Genomic DNA, 8,235 nt, shown 5'->3' with positions numbered 1-8,235 from the left:
ACACAGAGGTCAAGGAATAGACGATAGGGATAGACCAGTGCTTCTCAAACTTTTTTCAGTTATGTACCCCCTTTGAAACATTTTCTCAGCCAAGTACCCCCTGACTACCCCGAACATTTTTGATAGAAAAAGCCTATATATATATAATTACAATATAGTAATGCATCAGTGTGTGATTTATTAACTCCTTCATGCATGAATTACAACAAACTAAGGATATTTTCATCTTTATGCATGAGACATTTTTTTAAAACTGATTTTTAAGTATATGTTTAACAAACCAATGAACACAATTCTATATTATGCAAAAACTATAAAATACAATGCACAAATATTATAATAAAAATCCACTCTGGTGTCTGATGGCAACTATACCATCCAAAACCCCATGCATATACAAGAAAACAGCATTAAATTAGCAGTCTCTAATGTAGTGACCACAATGCATGAAAGGGTTTAAAAAAACATTGTTTCTGAATTATAAACAAACTATGTAATAACACTGCAATTACACTATTTAGGAGTTTTAGGTCCGATGCCTCCAGTGCTTTGGCTGATGTTGTGGAGGCTTTTCGCATCATCTCTTGTGAGGATCTGTACTCATCAAGTTTTCTCTTGAAACATTCCGGTGGCTCTCCTTTTAATAGTAACTAGGAAGTCTAACAAAGAACATAAAATACACAAAATATTCAATGTAATATTTTTTATTTTACCTGAGTAGCATTCAAGCTTGTCTTTCAGCTCTTCGTTGATGAGATTTTTCTGCTTCAGTTCCTCCAGAAGAGCCCGCATGTTTTTTCTTGGCCCTCCTTTCTCTCGCCAAGGCATTGGTCTTCTCTCGCTGCAGTTTCCTCACACTCGCTGAGGCTCCGTTGAGTTTGGCCTTTATAGCCTTGGGGCAAGCAGGCAATGCGTATGGGTGGTCAGTGCCCTGCCGCTTGCGGCTCTTTCGCCTCTCTCCAGTGGCTCCCTGTTGCTTTGGCAAAATATACGAATATATAAATAATAGTAATATGGAAATTAATAACAGTAACTTTTTTAACAATTCATACTTATCAATGCTGTGAGCCTAATTTATTTTTTACGTTCTCCAATTCTCCAACAGAAAACACAACTCAGCGTACTTTTAAGAAATTGATCTTAATAGGCTTGTCCTATCCTGGCAAGGACAAGAAGATTCGGAGACAGTTTCTTCCCGCGGGCAGTGAGACTGTTAAAAAATTGAACTGTTGAAACAACTTCAAACATTCAACTGCTACTCAGTAGTATGTATCTAATACCTAATATATATATATCATTCCAATAACTTGTATATAGACTCATACTGCACTATTCCACATCATAACTTTATTTCATTTTTATAACTATTATTATTTTTGTATTGCTCATGCTCTTATTGTTATTATGTTATGTTATTATGTTGCATTGTTGGAGAAGCCTGTGACATAAGATTTCCAACTGCATAATTACTCTGTAGCTATGTCAGATTGACAATAAAGAACCTTGAACCTTGAACCTTGAACCTTGAACCTTGAACCTTGTCCCCTTATAAGGCAAACATATGTTTTGAGGCTCTGGACAAAAATGGCTCTTTTGATTGTAAAGGTTGCCAACCCCTGTTTGTTGTTTGCACATTTTTATTCATCAAAGTGTATGAGTGACATAGAGCAATTGAGATAGCCAGTGGTTCTCAAACTTTTTACACAGAGTACCACCTCAAATAATATTGGGCTCTTCTAGTAACACCATCATAGACCTTCCTGGGTACCACCGAGATAAAGGATTTAATATGACAAGCCATATGATGCTCTCATTTGTTAGTGACATTCCACATGCAAATACTCACAACATTAGGCTGAGGTTCATCCTGAGACAAGTCCATTGGCAGGTTATCTTCCGCTCTTCTAGAAGTGGTTGTGCTTCTTATTGCTACCGGCTAAAATAAACATAATTAAAGAAATTTTGAGTGTCTAAAATGTGCTGTAATACACAACACATTATTTATTCCTAAACTTGCAGAAAGAAAAACTAAAGTGTGACATTTAATCACATATTTATATATCAATCTTATACACCTTGAATTCTTGTTGGCCAATGATACACATACCCTTTGAAGATGAGCTGGGAAGTTGAATATTGTTGGCACAACACCATCTTTAAGCCGGACAGTCTGCCCCGTCCTGTCAAAGTTCTCACTCCTGAAGTGCTCACTGCAGAGCAGTGTCCTGCCAGAGGAAACGACACCGGCAAGTTCCCACTGCCTCCTCCTCTCTCCGGTTTTGGGAAACCTTAAAAACATGAGAAAGGTAGCCAGATATATAAATTATTGTCAACATTTTCCACCCTTCTTTCCTTTAACATTAAGGGTAAGGACAAAAATACACACCTAAATGATCATATTTTTGGGGTAATTGTATGTATTTATTTATGTATTTATGCAAACTTTAAGAATAAGACAACCACACTAAGAGTTATAAAAAAGGTGTCCAAAAGAAACATTCAATAATTGTGTAAACAAATGGTAGCAACATATTCTAAAAAGCCTGGGTCAACAACAATCTTGCAATACAATTATCTCACATAGCTCTGCTGTTTCTGTGTAGCAGGACTTGTATTGTACATACATCCACTAAGTAACTAACGATTATCCTAATTATAGTCATAATATTGTCTATTGTATATCTTACGGGTTCTTGTTTCGAGACTATGGCGATTAGAGCATCCGTAGGCTGCACAAAAGTCAGGCATAGTCAGGTACTTCTGTAAACACAAAGCCAGCAATTTCCTGTATCATAATGTATCTAAATGTAAGATGTTTTTAACAAGCCAAACCACTTGGAAGAAATCATTTGCAACTTAAGTTATGTTGAAAAGAAAGAGCAGTTCTGCCTCTCCCACTGGTGTAAAGTTGCTGGGTCAACTTTGTAATACTAGGTCTCACTCACAGCCTCTTATTATTAGCCAGCTAATAAATACAACCACATCCACAAAGATTGTCATTTAGACAAAAGATTAGGTTGTCATAAAAATCGTTATTGGTCTCAGGAAAACCTATATAATAATTGAAAATCTCGATTGTGGTCTCAGCTTTGATAACTTGCGCAAGTAGCCGTGACACACAACTATGCTGCACTATTAAGTCGTTTTTCGAAAAGAAAAGCTGCAATTTCAACATGTCCAAGCATCCTGTATCATAGCCATGCTAATAACGTTTATAATAAACCAAACCGTTTGTAAATCAGTCAATATTTCAGCGAGTTAAGAGTATTTTTGTGCAGATCACTTACCTTACAACAGCTAGCGTACCAGAGTAGTTGGTGATTGTGGCAAGATGGCCACCGGTGAGCTACTCTGGCGACTCCCCCTTGAGCCATCTAGCCTTTATATATATATCTATGTGTATAGACGGATAGATGACGAATAAATTAACATATAATAAATAGTTGCATTCGGTTTTTAGCACCTGGCTGATAAGGGCACGCGCTCTTACGTTGGTAATGATTGTATAAAAGCAAGGGTGTGCAATAAACAGATACCATCAGAGTCTGACCATCATTCAGCCGGGGACGCTACAATTATTGTAGTGAATGTTTAAATAATATCAATAAAGATTAAGCCCCAGAAACACATGGCTACTTAACATGCAAAATAACGACATTCTGCATGTTAAGTAGCCATGTGCTTTCGTGTTATCTGAATCTTTATTTATTGATTAGATCACATTACTCGGATGATAGTGTTCAAGACAGCCTATATGTCTGAACTCGATCCTTAGAGTAATGTGTTATGGAGCTTTCTCTTCAATCTTTTTTCCACATAACAAGCATTTTGTGCTGCTCTTTCCCAATGTGGAAGCAAAATGTGTGAAAGCATACAGCATTATAGCACAATGCGGGGTGTGTCTCTGGATATCTCTAGACTGGAATAGCGGGGGCGCGCCCGTGAACTCGCCTCGCAGGTGCACACGCCAGGACAGAGTACATCTGACTCGAGACAAAACTTCTCGAATCCGAGTCCAAGTCGGAGCGTCAATGTACAAGTCGAGTCCGAGTTATCGTGGGTGAAAAATTCACGAGTCCGAGTCAGACAGTGTCATCATGGGCTACAAATTCATGAGTCAGAGTCATCGTGCGCGAGAATTCACGAGTCCGAGTCGAGTCCGCATCAATCAGTGCGCGAGTCCGAGTCGAGTCACGAGTCCCGAAAATCGGCACTCGAGTCCGACTCGTTTGTCACTATATCACTGGTGTGTGTATGGGTAGGAAAAAACCTTTTTACAATGACTTCTGCTCAAATGCATGTGTCGTATCTGGGGACGACTTAAAAGCCAATAGAGATGGTGGAGATGTTCACTCCTGGAACAGTGTGCATTAGTGGCCCCTCTAGGTTTCCTTCTCTGAAGTAAAGACTGCAACAGATTTCTGCATAGAAGAGTAAGGTTATGACTGAAAGTTCACAAAACTCAGTTGGCAGACCGACTATCAGGGTGTGCCCTTGCACTTCTGCAACGTGAAGTAGTGTTCCCCCCAGCAAGACATCTAATCCCCTGTGCTGCTAAGACTGAGACTTGGCATTTGCAGTGATTTCTCTAGAACTGACTGTCACACATTCCTGTTCTACTGGTTGTTTTGCTACATTGGGCATCATCAGAATTTTAAATCTGTCTCATGACCTATATGTGCTGTCAAACCCAGCATCACTTTTATTCTATACAAATTGTGAAAGAAAGTACAACTGTGGAATAAATAATGTGGATATGTATGCACTATTCTGCATCAGATCAAAATCAGACAGTTTCTGAGAGTCCTCCTGCTTTGGTTGGCTACCATCTAACCCTAAATCCCACAACCATTCTAGCCATCCCCCCATCAACCAGTGTCTTCTTAAGGAAGGCCTTTGATGCTTTACATTGCCTTGCGAGAGAAATATACTCGTATGTAAATTAAGAATAAGTACAGTCTACTGCTACATTGAGAAATTACAAAATGTCAGGGTGCATTAAATGTAGCAAGAGACACATTTACACTCAGTAATTGCTCAAGGAAATTGTCATAGCCAACTTTATACTTCCTCTAATGGCCTATTGTTTTTTATAAGGAACATTGCTAGGATACTTTTTTATTTAGCAAGTCTACGTAACATTAAAAAGTTAAATGTTTACACTGAATACACTGAATGAATACCCCTTGTTTTATATTTTTCTTTAAAGGCCTCAAGTGGTCATTTTATTGTCTTGATGAATGAAAGATATTGTGAAATGTGATGGAAAAAAAGTACAAATGCATTCTATGTCACAAGATTTTTTGTTAAAGGGCCACCAGCCCGAAACAGCCAGTATTTCCTCTGTAAGATTGTATAGACACTTTGCATTTTAACTAACTAAGAGCTTAGGGGCTTAAAGACCACTGCTTACTATAAGCCTTCTGTTGGAATCAGATAAAGGTTAAGTAGCGCAGAAGCAATGAGGACTATTTTGGTGTAGCTGTGCAATGAGCAGCAGGCCCTTAGATAATAACATTGGCTGTAAAGGGGTAATGCAGCCCTTATATAGAGGGACAATCTGTAACAGGAGTTTTAAAACCCCTAAACATCAAAGGAAGGGAACTGAAGCTAGATACTCTATCCATACATTACATGTATCAGAGAGTTAAGACATCCATGAAATGCCTGGAAGACTTAAAAATGTTAGAAACAAAAAACTGTGGAAGTATAGCAATTCTTAAATATAAAAAATGCTTTTTCAAAATACTCTTTAAATATGAACTTGACATGACTTGTGCTGAGAAGTTAACCCATGTGTAAAATGTGTAAATTAAAGACATGGGTTAGCTGTCAGCTTTGAATTAGAATCGTACGCTTTCCAGTCAGTGTGCTGCACAATGTTCCTTCACGAGCATAAGCAGCAGAAAGATATGGATACATAGACATTGACGAGGTGAATACATAAAATTACAATGTATGAGAAAGAAGATAATAAAAAAAGTACAATAAAAAGGCTATATTTCATAATAGAGGGAGTACAAAGTAAACGTTTTTTTACTAAAATATATAATTCGTGAAGTGCATCAATTCATTTAATTTATTCAAAATTAAATGAATAAAATATTATAAAACCTAATAACATGCTGTTATTAGGTTTTATAATATTGTATTCATTTAATTTTATTATACCTTTTACTTGTACTTTAATTTCTTATGAATATTTATTTATTTTTTCATTGCACATTATAACTTTTTATGTTTGTATATTGCACAAAATGTTACTTTATCTTTTGTTTTATTCGTTCTAAAATGGAACAATTGTCACGAAAACAATTGTCTACCTTAAAGTATTCCTGATTCTGATCTAATTGTTCATAATAGGCCTGAGCGACTCAATGTTCAAATGAATAAATAACCAAAAACAGATAATTGGAAAGTTTCAAGTAATATCAGTGACAATGGTGTTGAGAGCACATCATTATTACAAAAGAAATACAGGAAAAGTCAATAAATAACAATTAAATGCAATTGAAAAGTTACTGCTGTCATGATCTCAGTTTTGGTTTATGTTTTATTTTGAAATGTATTTTGTCCTTGGTTGCAGTCGAATAGTCCAAAAATCAGCTCCTAAGTTCTAACCCTATCGTCTATCCCCTGACCTCTGAGTGAAACGTCACGGGGTTAAGGGATAGTGGATAGGAGAATTCAAAAGGACTTAGGAGAAGAGACTGCGGTACTTTAGAGAATCCGACTGCACTTCCACTATCCGACGTGTTTATGATGCGCCAGCGGACGTCATAAATGTGCGTCTGCTGCTGTGGGGAAACTATGGAAACTACAGTTTTCTATACAGCGGACTACAACATGGATGTATAATAAGAACGACGGACTACTGTAAACTCATCTAGAGACTCTGCACCGCGCTCTGATGCTGTTGTTTTATGCAACAAACCCCACACAGCTCAGTAAAGACTGTGAAATGTTGACTTTATTTGATCATTTCAGTAAAAACTAACGTGCATATTTCTCTATTTGATTATAATACTGATGAACGTTCAAAACAAAGCACTTTGGCAAGTTTAAAAAGCTTAATAAGCACCGTAACTTTCATGATATAATTTCTCGGTCATAATCGGTTGTTTCCGTGAACGGCCGAATGTTGTGTGACGGCAAATGCTGCGTCTGCAAGGCATTGTGGGGCAGCATTTTCTCCTCTCCTTTCGTAAAGGGAGGTCCAGTGGCTAAGCTAAAGGAGGTTATAAAGGAAGTTTGAAACCTCCTTTGCTATCATCTAGAGAATTCGAACGGCACTTAAAGGGGACCTATCATGCAAAATGCACTTTTGTACGTCTTTTATACATGAATATGTGTCCCCGGTGTTCCAGGGAACTCACCAAGTGTCAGAAAACACAACCCTCTCTATTTTCCTCCATACCCAAATCTCTAAAAAAGGGGCTGCAACGGATCTGATAAAAACCGATCCAGATTTGAACACTTCTATGACGTCACAGAAGTGGCGCTACGGCTATTGGGCCAACTCTCCACCTATCAGGGGAATGTGGGGTTGGGCCACGGCCGGCCATTGCCGCTCGAAAGCGCTGGAGACGCTGTAGTACATATGCCAGGCCTGTAAGTGGCACTGTAGTCTGCCACAAAAGCAGCGAAGAAGACTTGGTTACCATGGTTACCCTTCTGTTTATTCTCCGCTGTGGCTTTCTTTCTCCCTCCCCGAGGCAAGCGTTTGCTCCTTCTGCTTTAATTCAATGCAATCCCTCCCCGTCGAGGCAAGCACTGTAATTCTCTCCACCAGCAGATGACAAACACCCACCTCTCCGCCTCTTCCAAGGAACGAGGGGACCGTGCGGCAGAGTTTCAGTTTCAGTTTATTTCGCCGGTCAAGATGTCCGTTAAAGTTGAAATCTTCCGGACAAAATTAGAAAAGTGCCGGTCAAACGTCTTCTTTGTTATTTATTGAGCTTTAAAACAAATGAATAACGACTCTATATAATAAAACACGGAGGACGGAGATCTCTTTTTCTCCCCCTCTTCTGACAGCCCAGCAGCTGATCAGAGCACGTCTCCCCTCTCCTGCAGGGGGGCGTGGTCAGCAGAATCAGACCCGTAGACAGCAAACAGCACATAGAGCGAAATGAGGCATGGCTAAAATGCATGATCTGTTTGGTATTTTGAAAACAGAAACGTATAAATATACCTTATATAGGTATGGCCCTACAATATATCATTTAAATATAG

At 38.5% G+C, this 8,235-nt stretch overlaps 1 pseudogene; it reads right to left on the bottom strand.

Moving 5' to 3' along the window:
* Positions 1-603: 603 nt before the first annotated feature.
* On the bottom strand, positions 604-2,748 carry LOC117488636 (annotated as a pseudogene).
* Between the last annotated feature and the right edge of the window lie 5,487 nt (positions 2,749-8,235).

This window comes from Trematomus bernacchii, unplaced genomic scaffold (assembly GCF_902827165.1).
Source record: "Trematomus bernacchii unplaced genomic scaffold, fTreBer1.1, whole genome shotgun sequence".
Classification (NCBI taxonomy): Eukaryota; Metazoa; Chordata; class Actinopteri; order Perciformes; family Nototheniidae; genus Trematomus; species Trematomus bernacchii.
The sequence above is the reverse complement of the archived record's forward strand: the minus strand, read 5'-3'. Positions and strand labels throughout refer to the sequence as shown.